Source organism: Netta rufina (assembly GCF_964035555.1).
Source record: "Netta rufina genome assembly, chromosome: Z".
Taxonomy (NCBI): domain Eukaryota; kingdom Metazoa; phylum Chordata; class Aves; order Anseriformes; family Anatidae; genus Netta; species Netta rufina.
The window spans coordinates 9,573,651-9,589,047 of NC_140126.1; the positions used below are offsets into that span (position 1 = coordinate 9,573,651).

At 36.0% G+C, this 15,397-nt stretch overlaps 1 protein-coding gene across 1 annotated transcript in view; it reads left to right on the plus strand.

Annotated features, from left to right (window-relative positions):
* The window catches only part of WDR70 (WD repeat domain 70), a 139,976-nt gene that overhangs the window by 8,917 nt on the left and 115,662 nt on the right, over positions 1–15,397 (plus strand). The window lies entirely within an intron of this gene.

The following is a 15,397-nucleotide window of genomic DNA, read 5'->3' on the forward strand; positions in this document are numbered from 1 at the left end:
CTCTTTACACAGAATCACAGAATTGAAGGGGTTGGAAGGGACCTTGAAAGATCATCGGGTCCAAGCCGCCTGCCAGAGAAGGTTCCTTAGAGCAGGCTGCCCAGTTAGGTGTCCAGATGGGCCTTGAATATCTCCAGAGAAGGAGACTCCACAACCTCCCTGGGCAGCCTGTTCCACTGCTCCAATGTTTAATGTTTTAACATTTTGAGTAAACTCTAATTTGTTAGTATGCTTTTTCCTTTATGATTGAAATTTCAGGTGAAGCATGGCTGTTGTTTGAAATAAAGTTTTTCTGTATTTTTTTCCTAATGATTATTCAACAAACACAATGATTTTCATTGAAAAATACTCATGTTTTTAAAACATATGAATCTCAACTGAAATTCATCATCAGCATATTTCATTTACTCTTTTTTTTTTCCCACGGTATAAAAGAACTATACAAATAAATATTTTATATAAATAGTTTAGTTTTCTTGTTTCCTAGTGCACGTGTAGAATTTTTGTCAGGAAAGAAGAGGTATAGGTAGACTTGAGTCTAGGGAAAATCATTATGCCAAAATTGCTCTGAGAAAATGTATAGATGTAGATGAGGGGTGTTTTTTCTGTGTGTTTGTTTGCTTTTAAATAAATGCCAGTTCGAGCATATATAGGCTCTTTTCTTGTATGTTAGAAGTAAGGAGAAAACCAGAAACAGCCTAATATGGATACTGTAGATACGGAGTTGATAAACTTCTAGCTAAGTGGAAAGGCATTTAATAGTTTGATCTGCTTTCTCCAAACCTTCATGGATTGAATGTATCATGGCAGTGGATGTTGTGTGATGGTTTCTGTGCTTTTTTTTGTATCAGTAATGATATAAGTCCTGTAAAAACAGCTTTGCTAATGCTGTTCTGAACCATTTGGTAGCAGACAAAACTGATATGTCCTATTGAATAACTGCAAGTGTAATCCCCCAAAAAACAACTCTCAGATGTCTCAGGTATTTCTTGCCTGTTCCTCTTCATTTCTGGCTTGGTGTTCATCTTCTTTTTTCTTTTCCTGTAAATTCTTACCTTGAATCACGTCAAATATAATATTAAAGTTTAGAATTCTGACTGAAAAAGGATGAGAAAAGAACGAGAGAAACTTCTTAATCAGTAACTTACACGATTGCTAGTGGGAGCCTAACCTTGTATGTTAACTTTTCGCAGTGTTTAGTGTCCCCCCTCCCCACCCCGCCCTGGGAGATGAGTGGTGGGAAACTCTGATGCTTGTGTATTTTTATTGCTTTGTCTGATCTGCTTACTGATTTTCTTAATTATCAAACTGTACGTTGTGGGGCCATATCCCCTGTGATCTCATCTGTACCCTATGCATGACTCATTTTGTCTTAGGGAACCAGCTGTTGATAGATACCAAGCTATCTTTGAGAATGTTGTAAGTCATAAGTGCCTTAAGTTAACTTATGACTTGTATCTGTATCAGGAATCCCATTTACTTCAAGCTGTTAATGGCACTGCAGAGTCAGGCAATATTCCTGAGAACATCACAGATCAGCATGTTTTGGTTGCTGTCGGTCATGTCATAATGAAGTCACTACTTTTCTGTCAGATTTCATCTTTTCTACCACCTCAGATGTGCTTGTTTGAACGTTTTTAGCTAATAGTAAGATCTGAAAATACAGTACGTTACCCAGACATTTTATCAAACATGCATTTCTAACAGATAATCAGAAAAACAGTTACTGTCTTGAAAAGTACTTAAATGTATTGATGTTGAAGGAAGTGTTTCCTCTTTTTCAGTCTGGGCTTTAAATAATTTTTAGCCTTTTTCAGGATCCAGTACATTAGTGTGGGTTGTGTAAATCCTCTGTATTGTCTTTTTTTTCAAATTGACATGAATCTGGGTTCACTACAAAGAAGAACAATGTCTGAAAGTATCTATTAATATCTGGTAACTTTGTGCATGCATACACTAGGAAGTGGTAAATCTCAAAGTATGCTTGTTCTGCACAGGTGTTCTGTTTGTTCTTTGGGGCCTCATCAGAATGCCCTTCTGCATTACAGGTCTCCCTAGCTGTCCCTATTTCTCTTCCTAGAGAAAATAATCTTTTGCTTTGCTGTCAGCACTTTTGAAGATTGTAACTGCATATAACACTGAGTAATTGAATCCACACATAAAGAAGCAACCAGGCTTGGGAACAGGGTCCTGCAGGTATCTTTAATCTTTGGCATTGTAAAAGATCTCCAAGATGCTCAAAGGAATTCAGTGTCTATGACACTAAAATAAAACAGTGTCAGTGTAAACTTGAAATCACAGCAAATCCTCTCACTTAAACCCAAAATTTAAACTCCTGTCTGCTGATATTTCACAGAAATATTACAAAAAACTTTACATCAGTAAAAAAACTTTAAAAAACTTTAAAAAACTAAAAAGTAAAAAACCTTTACATCAGCTTTGTTACTAATTGCTTTGTTTCAGTATTAACTTGTTTACATCAATTTATTTTTTTTAAACAACAAATGAGATTTGAAAGCACCAGAACTATAAATGGTCCTTAAATGAAAAAAGTTACATTGCTGTGGAATGCTGGGATTTATAGTTTCCTTGTCAGGGCCTTAAGGAATTAAATTGATTTCTAAACTTACTGTATTTAAATTGTTCTTCCTAATAATCAAACGCATTTTGTATGTGTTGCAAAATCATAGAGGATTTTGCTTAAAAACAAGTCACACTTATCAGATTAGCTACAGTAATTGTGGTTAGTTTTTATATACCTGGATTTTTCTTTTAACTCATGCCAGAAATTACTAGAGTTTTCTTTTGAAAGTGAGAATTGATGCAAATAAAGGTTTCCCCTGGTACAAATGGTGCAAGTGGTGCAGTGGTGCAAATAAAGATTTTTCCTGGTAGTCTGTTATGGAGACATCACTATCTGCAGTTGGCAAAAAGCGTAATTGCCGTAATTCAATTCTGAAATTTTAATTAAAATAAATAAATAAATAAATATTTACACTTCATGTAAGTGTGTTGGCAGTGGTCTTTCCCACCCATAGTGAATTAGGAGAATTCTGTGGTTGTGTTGAAGATAAATTTTACCATATTGGTCAAGTAAGCTATGATGTAAATACAATAAATGTTCAAGATCTGTTTTATTGCATCATCAGTGAAAGGCTGGCATCCTCTGACACTTCTTTTGTTGCGTAATTTTTGTCGTCTGATTTTATTAAATTCACAGGAATCAAAAGTCTTTTATATATACACTACTGTTCCAGTTTGTGGTATAATTATCTCTTCCATATCAGTGGTGAGTGCTATATGAATAAATGCAGTCACGTTCAAACCTCAGATTAGTGCCAAGTGGTAGCAGACTCCTTCATTCATTGATACTTCTGGATGTGTCCTGTGGATAGGTCCTGTGGGAAAAAGTAACTAAATAATAAGTACTAATTTAGGTAGTATTGCAGTGTTTGTTTAATAATTAAGAAATTATGGGAAGATTCATAAAAATCTTTTAAGTGTTAAAAACAAATATATTTTTGGCAATAGGTATGTTTGACAGAACAGGGTGAAGTTTTCAGTAGTAGAGGTGAAGTAGAGTTTTCAGAGTATGAAGTGAAGAGCAAGTTATCAGCAACAAAACAGAAAATACCTGTTTCTTGTTAATCTGTGTGTTAGTGTGCTGTGTACCTGTCTGTTGTCCTCCGGCAAAGAAGGCTGTACCTTAGTAAGGCTTTGCAATTTGAAATCTCTAAAATGCAATGCACTATACTATAACTGTGCTGTAACCTTGTGTCTGAAGTCCCAATAAGATATGTGGTGTTTTGTTGTTTTTTTACATAATTGCTTGCATAAATTTCAGATGTATGGGTTCTGAGCACTGAGTATAATTTATTTTCATTATCTCTCTCCAAAGGGAGAGTCTAGTGAAATACTTGCTTTAGATCTGTAAATCTGCAGGCATGCAATGGTGAAAACAAAGTGGAGAAACAGATTTTACTTCTGCCTATCTTTCTCAGTGTTTGTCAATTTTCACTTTGTTTGTTGGTTGACTGTACTAATTCCTAGTAACATGGTATTAGTTCAAATTTATATTGTTTATATATATAATATATATTAATATGTATTAATATACATTATATATTAATATTATATATAATATATAAAAATATAAATACATATATTTTAATATAAAAGTATAATATATATATAAAAATATTTGAGTAACACTACAGCTGTCTTGATAAAGTGCAGTAACTGGAAACCAGAGTTAAAAGACCCCAATGAAAAGTTTCAGACAGAAAAGTAACTTGCAGACTTGTGTGATTTAAGTTTGTCTGATCTTAAGACAATAGTTACAAAACAGTCTAGAACAGATTTGGTTGAGAATAAGCAGAGCGGCAGAAATATGAGACTTGTGGGTTTTAAGTCTAAACAGTTAATTTATAACTGGGAAGACTTTGTGTCAGCATGGATGCCAGAGGCCTTTGGGGTCTAGAGCCTCTCCTTACTTCTGCTCATGAACTCAGTTATTTTCTTTCCTCTGAAGGGAATAAGGAAACAGCTGTGCTGTCCTGATTTCCTGTTGATCGATTGGTGATCACAGTACGATCCTATGAGCCCCCCTAAAAGCAGGTGTTGATGTTACGAGGACTCTGTGATGCCTTTTTTCTTGATTGTACTTCAGTTTGTGGTTGGTATGCATGGGGGCAGAATTGGGAGAGGAGAGATGGAAAGCTCCATTGAATAATTTTGTTTTGTTTCCAGATGGATTGTGAGACAGTCTCTCTTTTGTTATGGTATTTTTTTATAACTTCAAAACACAAGCATCCATATTTTTGACCCTGAAAGAAACAATTTTTTTCTTTATAAGTTATATGAATAGGAGTTCTGTACTCTGGAGTCTTGTAAACTTTGTGCAACAGATAAAAATGCATCAAAATAGTGGCTTTGCCCTGGTAGCTTGCTGTTGTCTCTCACGCTTAACTTTAGATGTGTTTTTCATTATAGGAGATTGATTATTTATTTTTTTTCCTGCAATTTTTTCTCAGTTTTGCTTTCTTGTATGAAACTGTCAATGGGGACGTTTGTGAAAATTGTCTGCTATGAGAAAAACATCTTTTGATTCTAGGAGTGTCTCAGGACTGCCCAACTCACACTGTATTCTACCAAGTAATCATCAGGTAGAAGGAGTGACTGGTGGTTATCTTTGTTGGGAATTTTTCATACCTTACTGGAGCTTTTTTGGGAAAATTAATAATAACAATAAACTGCTGAACATTTTGCCTTGTAATGTTTTGAATCAGCACGGTTTATAAATAATGTGAATTTTTGTAATTTATGTTTACGTGTGATGCAAACTGAATTTTAGTTATATTTTATTCTAAATTTATGTAAGCTCATTTTATGTACTCATGGTAGCTGTTATAAAGCATCTTTCTGTGCTTGATTAAATTCTGTGTTAATACTGATCGTATTAACAAGTAAATAGGACTTACCTTACTTACATTTGTCATAATTCACCTTCATTTGTGCAAATAGTGATGATTCTTAATATGGCACCATATGTTTCTAAGGACTTCACAGAATCACAGAATTTCTAGGTTGGAAGAGACCTCAAGGTCATCAAGTCCAACCTCTGACCTAACACTAACAGTCCCCACTAAACCATATCCCTAAGCTCTACATCTAAACGTCTTTTAAAGACTTCCAGGGATGGTGACTCCACCACTTCCCTGGGCAGCCTGTTCCAGTGCCTCACAACCCTTTCAGTGAAGAAGTTCTTCCTAACATCTAACCTAAAACTCCCCTGGCGCAACTTAAGCCCATTCCCCCTCGTCCTGTCACCAGGCACGTGGGAGAACAGACCAACCCCCACCTCGCTACAGCCTCCCTTGAGGTACCTGTAGAGAGCGATAAGGTCGCCCCTGAGCCTCCTCTTCTCCAGGCTGAACAAGCCCAGCTCCCTCAGCCGCTCCTCGTAGGACTTGTTCTCCAGGCCCCTCACCAGCTTCGTCGCCCTTCTCTGGACCCGCTCAAGCACCTCCATGTCCTTCTTGTAGCGAGGGTCCAGTAGTGTAAGAGATGCTGTTTTATAGTGTGTAGCTACACTTGGTGTCAAGTCCCTTTGGTATTTTCCTCTTCTTAGAATTTTCCTTCTAATATAGAAGACTTGCATTAATTTGAGAAGTGAGGAAGATGAGGAGTATTTGAAGTGTGATCAGTGCTTTACTGTAGTATTTTTTTTTTTTCTCCTAAGAGAATTAGAAGTCCGGTTGGATCATCAGTGCTTGTCGTAAGCTGAAGGGATAAGGAGGAAGCAGTGTGCTCTGTAGTCTTGAAGCTTTTCATCTTTGGCTTCTATCTTGCAAAATATGTGTCCTGGAAAACTTGAAGAAGATCTTGTCTCAAAAGAGGGATATTTTAGAAGAGAGAATTTGTTGGAGGGCAAATTCATAACAAAGGCAGTATTTTATGTGGTAAATTTTGAGGCTGGGAGATGTACTAGTCTTTGACAGCTTCTTTTTGCCTGGGTGTGACACACTGGAAGCATATTTAGTGTTTATGTAATCAAAAAAAAGTCTGGAGGCAGACAAAAGACTACCAAAACAGTCACATCAGGATTTTTGGGTGGACAGTTTTAAATCTAGGACATAGGGCATTTTTCAAGGTAATGGATGACGCCTATTAAAATACATTAGTAAGAGAGTGTGTATTTATGAATATGCTTCTCTACATGTGATTAATGTGCTGAGATCTTCAACAGAACTTAATGGAGCACTAATAACTTGTGGCACATTTTTCTTCATTGAAGCAACAGGTGTAGGGATGGTGGTTGAAAGAATTTGTTGGATCTGTATGGTTTTATTTTCTGTATGGGACTTGGTTACAGTTGATTCCTCTTTGGAATTAAGAACTATTTCTCCCTGCAGTAACAAAAGGATACTGACCATGCTGTAATTGTGTCCCTGAAAGAAGTACAGCCTTGGACCTCTTCAAGGCTGTATTCTGATTTGGGCACCTTTCCAAAATGATAGCATAACACTATTCCAAGTTTTAGAATTGTTTTGAGACACTTCTAAATTTTTTCAGGGGTTTAACAGGACATACCAGTAATACTCATTTGTTCAGAATGGAAGAAAGCCATTTCCTGCTGATTTAGATGGAGAATTTAAGTAGGCTGTAATTACTCCAATTACAATTTGGCTATGGTACCACACTAAAAATCATGGTCTTGTAAAAATAAATAAATGTTGTGGGAATTTGTAGTCATCTTACGGAGTTTTTACATTTAGTCTGAGGATTGTCCGTCCTAGTAAGTATTTAATATTATTTACCCAGTCATCTTTTTTCTTGTGTAAAGAAGACAAAGAGAAGTAAGCTGAACAAAGGAGTTTCTGTGTGTGCAATAGAGACAGAAAAGTTCAGTTTTGAATATGAGAGGCATTCTTCTTGACCAACTTCTAGTCACTGATATGTTGATGAAAAATAGGTAGTAATTACCATTGCTTTCCGTATCATTTTGTGTTACCTTCTATTGGGAGGAAAATACTGTTGTCATAGCTGTGCATAATATATTCTCAGGTCTTGACAACATTTCTACTATAAAAATCAGGAAAATGTATTTTCTGTACATTATACATGGAACAAGTAATGGAATTTTTGTTAAGGATCATCACTGTAGTTGCTGGTATTGCAAAACTTTAACTCACCTGAGATGGTCTCATTCTCTGCAAAGTTTGCAAAATGAAAGCAAAATCAACCCCCAAAATTGAGTATGATGAAACTCTGTGTATATATTTGGGAGAATCAATCAGAAGCTGGAAGAGAAGGAAAATGTATAGTAAAAAACTGGGAACATTGTGTGTACAAGAGGAAGCTAACATAGTAATTCCCTTAGGGAATGCCTGTCTTTCACAGAAAGTCATGGTTATTTGCTTTTCACCTCTTTAACGTGCTGCCTTACAATGATTACAAGTTGTACTCAGAGAAAACTAATGTACTTACAAAATCTCTATTTGTCAGTTCTTTAGAGCATAGTAAGGCCAAGACTTTTCTGCTGTATACTGTGCACACCTTTTTGCCGGTATGATACTGGTTTTAGTAATTTTGTCTGATTATGAGAAGTTCCAGGATGTCTCTACAGACAGACAGATACTTAGTCCTATGAGTGCTTTTATACATATTTTATGATGCAATTAACAGGCATACATTATTTGACTTTCAAATACTTAAAAATTAGACTGAGGTCCCTTTAGTATTGTTAAAGAAAATGTTATGCATATCATAATAAGACCTCTAAGCTTTGCTAAAAAAGAAAGTAGTAACAATAATTAAGTCCTGTCTTTACTCTTTGGCTGAGCTGAGAAAGTGCCAGGCCTGATGAAGCCTATAGAAAACTCCTTTGGGAGCTGCTGGTACCACTGCTGGATTTGCTAAGGCAGATGCCAAGTAATTCCTTCATGTCTGGACCAGATCACTGTGGCTGCAGAGCTCCTGCACTGAGAATATTGAGACCCTTGGTTTCTTTATAGTCACAAGATTTTGTTGAAGCTGAAGTCCTGTAGTACCCTTCAAGGCAGAGCAAAAACGTTTTCTGCCTGCATTGTTTGAGGCACGGATAAACTTGAGGCTGTGCAATACTGTGATCTGCTTCTTAGGAGAAGAAAAAGAGTTCTAAGATTTTATGAACAGATATTCTACATGCTATCTACATTCTGTCTCAGTCTCATGGCTGAACTTTCCATATAGTATTGTTTAACAAAAACATGTAGCTGTAAATGTTATGAAATTCCATTTATGCAATGGCATGTGAATGTGTGATCCTCAGTGTCATTTTCTTTAAGTAAAACTTAGAATATTTGAGGATGAAGGGACTAAAATTAATTTATTCTCTGAGAACCTAAAAGACTTGCATAGTCAATGCAAAGTGGGGACTACCTTCTTGCATGGTGCTTTTATTGGCAATTGCAAAAAAATCCAATGTACTTCTACAAAGAAGTACAGATAGCATATTGCATTTATCAGTGTTAAAATAAATAAAATACTTCTAAATTTGGAAAGAGAGCTAACAGTAATATTCTCTGCTGATAGTATCACACTGTGAAATACATAAATGGAAGATAATTTTCTTTGTCACGTGAATGTTATCTTTTTGAACAAGCTGTTTATGCTCTAAACAGAATAATGAGAAATACAGATATGGGGAATGCTTGCTTGAATGAGTAGAAAATACAGTGGATTCTAACAAGTATTAGAAATATTTATGATCGGATGATAAAATAATTTAGAAGGGCTATATTTGAAGGAAGGGTGTAAGTGACATGTAGTTAGGTTTCCTTTCCAAAACAAGTCTTCACAGGATTTTCGATTAAATGATTTATGTTAAACTGCTGGAACTACAGACTGCTCCAGTCATATCCTTGGAGAGCAATTTTGTTGACTCTTGGAATGTCTGCTGTTTGTTTAAAAGATGGCTTTCGATTTTTATGAACATGAGACTACCACATGTATTGTTTTACAACTGCTGCAATGGCATCTTGTATTTGCAGCTGGGCACTTAGCAGTATACAGGGACTATACATACCTGATGCTAACACTGTCCAGATCACAAAACAATCGTACTGAACTTCCTTCTTTTAGTCCTGCTTATCTTTTTGGTATTTTAATATCTAATAAAATTGTTTTCAAATTATTAGGATCTCGGATAATATTTTGCTGAATTACCTTGTCTACTGTTTATAAATGTTTCTCCAAATTGCATCATAGTAATTGAGGATTGATAAATGTTCATAGAACTAAAAGTTATGGGGAATATGTTACTTTTTTTTTTTTTCTGATTTCCTTTCATAAATCAAAATACTTACTTTCTCCAAAGGAACAGAAGAATCATAAAAAATCATTCATATGATTTTTTTTTATTAGCCATCCCCTTTCATGGTCCAGTCCTGAGGCTTTTGAAATGTGTTTAAAGCTTTTAGTAGAATTCCAGGGAGTACACTTGTTGCTTTTTTTAAAAAACTGTTTATTATTTCATTCTACTAGAAGTATTTTATTTTTCTGCAGAAACAACAGATGTGAAATACAGATAATTTTCAATTTTAAAATAACGTGAACTGTTCTAAAGACTATCTACTTAATGAAGAATAAGTTAGAAGAAGAAAACTGGAGGAGCTGCCTTATTCATGTAAGGACCCTCATGTAAGTCAGGTGACCTAGACATCGCATTTGGTTTTGAATCAATACATTACTTTGTAATGAAAAAGCTATTCTTGTCATAAACATAATGTGCAAGAGTAGTGAAAAGGTGATAAATTCTGAAACTTTTTTAATATTGTAAAGGAAAAGTTTCTGAGGGATCTCTATGCAACAGGGATAAAAAACTTTCCATTCAGTTTTCTAAAATGTGCCATAATAGAAATAGCTAATAAAGAGCCATCACATGAAGCTCTCATGAGATGGTTCATTACTTAAGGTTGGAGAATTAGATCATTTTCTGTGTAAATAATTTTGGTGACTTCACTCAACACATACATGGACCTGCAGTTTTCCAAGTGGGACTGAAGATACATCTTCAGTGGGACTATCAGCATTGTGCATTCACTTCTACACTCTTGATGAGACAGAAGAAGAGACAAAACAGTTTGATAATAAGAGAAAGAAAGCGATTTGTGACTTCCACTTTTAGCTCCAGGTTTAATTCATTTACCGGTGTTAAGTAAATAAAAATATATGACATTTTATAGCAAAATTTGTTCTCACACAAATACGAGTTGGTGGAACTAAGCGGTCTTGCATTTATCTGTGTGAGAGCAATGTCTTACTCCTACAACAACTCACCCCGTGTTCTGGGCAGCTTGGGACAGCACTGCTTTCTGTGCAGGTTGGCTGCACTGCATGGAGGTTGTTCATTCTCTGCTGTTCTGTCTTCACTTTTGTTTATATCTGAGTTACCTAATTGATACACAAGTTTGAGTTCATCTGCATTGATGAGGTGAAGTCAATTTTTGCCTTCAAAAACTCGCCCATTTCTTTGCTACGCCTGTAACTCACATAGTGCTAGCTATCAATGTACTTTTTTTTTCTTCCCCAAAATGTCTCTAGGGGGCAGCGAAACCATCTTAGATGTGCACCAGCCCGTCAAGAACTTCCGTGTCTTTCATAGTTTCTGCAGTCATCATAAGAACTAGCTTGGAAACAGTTTTCAGAGTAGATAGTTATGTAAAGGTTTTGACTGGGGTGCGTAGAATTCATTTCATTAAGTGCATCTGCATTTTCAGGTAGTGAAACAAGGTCAGGAGTAAGGGCAGTATTCATTCACACTCGCTGTTTTACAGTACACAGGTGCCACTGATCATCTTTGATACAATAATGAGTATGAATTCATGAAATAAATCCTGGAAGAGCTACAGAAATTGGGAACAGAACTTAGTTTTTTATGTGTGACCAAAATTTCTGCTGTGGAAAAAAAAAGTTGTGTAGAATTAAAATATTCAATTAAATCATCAAAAACATATCTGGAATGAAAGCCAAAGCTGGAGTTCTCAGTAATGGATGAGTTGTTTGCATGGACATGCTGGAAGACATGGCGTTGCTGTTGTGTGGTTCATGTGTGTGTATGAGGAAAAAATTGTTCCCATGGCCAAAACACAGTCAGTCTCTGTGACACCAAGTATGTTGAACCATAGTGTGCCTCATGTGAAGTGGATGAGGCCCACAGACCTTATATTAACCAGTACTCTATTAGAAAACAGGGGATGAGGGCCAAAATGGGACACCTTTCTCCAGATTTAGCCAGATGACTGAGACTTACTGACCACGTGTTTGTGAGTAAGAATGTGTACCTGTTGGTTCTTGAGGAAACAGTGATGGTGATAAATCTCCAGAGTTTCAGAGCAAACAGAATTTCATGGCAGGACCAATGTAAGCATGACAAAAAGAGGTTTGTGAGTAGTACACATCCGCTGCTGTGTCCTGCAGCTATGTATTGTCTCATTAGTGAAATTAAATTGGAGGGATTTGGTGCCACCTTGACCCCTCAGTGTGCAATTGTGCTAGTTCATGCCTGTTTTGAAGTACCAGAAATAAAAGTCATGAAACATTTCAGATTGCTCAGAACAAGGAGAGATTGCTCATTTTGCTGTTAGTCCGTGTATCCAAATGACAACTAACAAAATTAATGACATGTTTTCTGCATGTTACTGAGCTTCCATCTCTGGGCCTGCATGGAAGTCTGCCTTTATGTTTACTTTGGGTTGAATAAATGTCTTTCTTGCAAATATTGCTATTATGCTACACATGTGTAGGCACAAAGCTAATTTGGTGAAAATGCTGGGTTCATGGCCCTGAAAGGGCTAGAGTGAAAGATGAAATAATCCGTAAGTGTAATCACTGATACAGACAGATCAATTTAAAGGCAAATCATGTTAACATTTCAAGTTGAATTTGCAATTGTTTGGAAAAGGTGAACTCTCATTCTTCATATCAGGAATATTCTAAGTAGAAGGGGAAAATAGTGATTAAGTTTTTAAACTTCTGAAGTGTATCTGGCAACAATTAAGGCACTTGCTTTTTAGTGCAGGTTTCAAACCAGAATCTTTCAGAGTTTTGGTTAAGATACTATATAATGTAGTTCTATATATATAAAGAATTTGCTAGACTTCACTTAAAATGTAAATTGGGATGCAAATAATCATAGCTGGGGAGGGACTCTGTCTGGGGGTAGAGTGATAGAACAAGGATTTATGGCTTAAAACTAAAAGGGGGGAGATTCAGATTAGACATTAAGAAGAAGTTCTTTACTCAGAGGGTGGTGAGGCCCTGGCACAGGCTGCCCAGAGAAGCTGTGGCTGCCCCATCCCTGGCAGTGCTGAAGGCCAGGCTGGATGGGGCTTTGGGCAGCCTGGGCTGGTGGGAGGTGTCCCTGCCCATGGCAGGAGAGGTTGGAACTGGGTGATGTTGGAGGTCCCTTCCAACCCAAACCATTCTGTGATTTTATGATGGCTTATAGAATTGTTAGCTTGTTTTTCAAGTCAGTACTCTTCCAAATTTCACGCATCATCTGGATTTACAGAGATTTATCTGCTATTTTCTGACAAACTTGTCACACGATTGTCTTGTAATATGCTGTTCTCTGCAAAGAAGGCAAACCTGCATATCAGGCTATAACCACATCTGCAGGGATCAGCTGGCTTTCAGTGCTACTGGTTTCATACTCATTTTCAGTGCAAACACTTGGTGTATGTCTCTTGCAGAGCAAGTGCCATGCTTTGTTGTCTTGCATGTAAAAATAAACATATTTCCAGTGACATTCCATCTTTAAGGAGATTAACTGCAATGCTACCTTTTGAGTACCAAAAAAAAAAAATCAGGAATGAAAATTCAAAAGAAACAATAACTCTGTTAATCATACTCCGTGTATATAAATTGCGTATACTTATTTTACAAGACCACTGTGACACAGAGTACTGAATCATTTATAAGGACAACCCCCTCTTGTTCTACAGTTTATAGTCTTGGTCTTTGCAAGCATTCTGTGCTTTAAGACAACCTAAAAGTTAAAAAAAAAAAAAATAAAAAAAAAATAATTGTTTGTGACTCCATTGATTTCTTCTGTGGAAAAAAAAAATCTGCAGAAGATGTAAACTCCCATGTGCTAGATGCTTTTTCTATCTCTTGTTTACTCTTTACATTTACTTTTTCAGAGGCTTTTTTTTTTTTTTTTTTTCCTGCCTTGTTTGGATGACATAAATGGGCACATGGAATTTTGGGCAACAGAGAAATGTGCAGTAAATTTGTGGCTGAATTCAGTGGATAGAAGTATGTATGACATCTGGAATGGCATCCTAGAAATAATGGTGACAGAGTAATTGTCACATGTTATCTGTATAGAAAATATGAATAAAAATAAAAATCTGACATGGCCCTCTCTTCTGCCAACAATATAGTAACTTGTTTTAATGACATTCTTTGTTTTGACTTGGAATGTATTGCTTATCTTTTCTAAGAGTCTTTCCCTTTAAGGATTAAGTGCTGCCTTATATAACAATTTGTTTGGTAAGGACAGCCAGTTGTAGTTGTTCTCTGATTTCTGTGGTGGTAGTGGTAGCTCCCCCCACCAACGCCTGCATCCCCATGACAAACTGTGCTCTGTAGGAATTGATATGTCTTTGTAGGGTGCTTAGTAGGGATAAGGCATCCTGTTTCTCCTCTGTGTTCTCTTCCTGCTGATATGTCCCTCTCTGGTGACTCCATGTGAGATTTTTCTCCTTTGTGAAAAAGATGCTAGTAAAAAAAAAAAAAAGTGTTTTTTTTTTTAATTTCTTTTAATACGTGTGTGCGTATATATATCTATATAAAATATAGATATTATAATGTATATATAGGACAAGCTTTTATTATATTTTATAATATATATTATAATATAATGTATATAAAATAATATATTTTTTATAAGTTTTTATTGTGATAGTGCAAACCCTTAAGTAGTTGTGTAATAAAGGAAGGTTCTGCATTTAAGAGATAAAATTTCAAAGGCAGATTCTTTCAATTATTTCTAAATTAAGGTTATAAATAACACCAGACTTAGTACAATTGCTGTGCATAAAATATTCTTCTTAGGGAAGGCAATTATGATACGCTGAATATACAGTGGACTTATGAGAAGACTCAGTTAGTTTTCTGTGATTCCCTTAAGTCTTGTAGTCCAAACAAGAATCTGCAATCAGTATTTGAATGCAGAATGAGCAGTAGTCAATTAATTCATTGCATTTTCGGCAGAGTATTAACTCCCCAGAGTAAGACGAATGTCACTAAATCTATATTAGTTGTAACTATGCTTTTTATAATGCTATTTTAAATGAGCATGTCTGAATTGCATGATAGTTCTGAGAACTAGTTCTATCCTGTCAAAAAATAATAGTTGTCAGCTGTTGTTTAATTCTGTGTAGTTTAATGTAATTTTGCATTACTTTGCCTCTTGGGAGTAATCTTATGGTGTAGGATCTAATGGAAGCTGCAACCCTGTCTAATACTTTTAGGGACTAACCTCATAATGGACTCTGTAACCAAATCTGATGAGTAGCAAAGTATCTTAGAAATTACCCAACTTCTATGGCTGATGAGGAGAAAACTTTGTGTCTAGCTGCATCTTGAAGTACTGTGTACAATCATATTTAAGATAGCAGACCTTTTCTGGTACACTTCATCACAGATCATACACAGCAGTTAGATGATATAGAGATCAATTTAGCAAATAAGAACCAGTAATACAAGAAAGCACTTTAGTAACTGTAGAGGAGGTTAGTGGCATAAGAATGGAATGTGGATCCTCTGCATACTGTAGGAGAGAGGTGTCAGAAGAATTTGTGTTACTCTGAAAAGCATTGAGAGGAAAAAATACTGAAAACATGAGGTG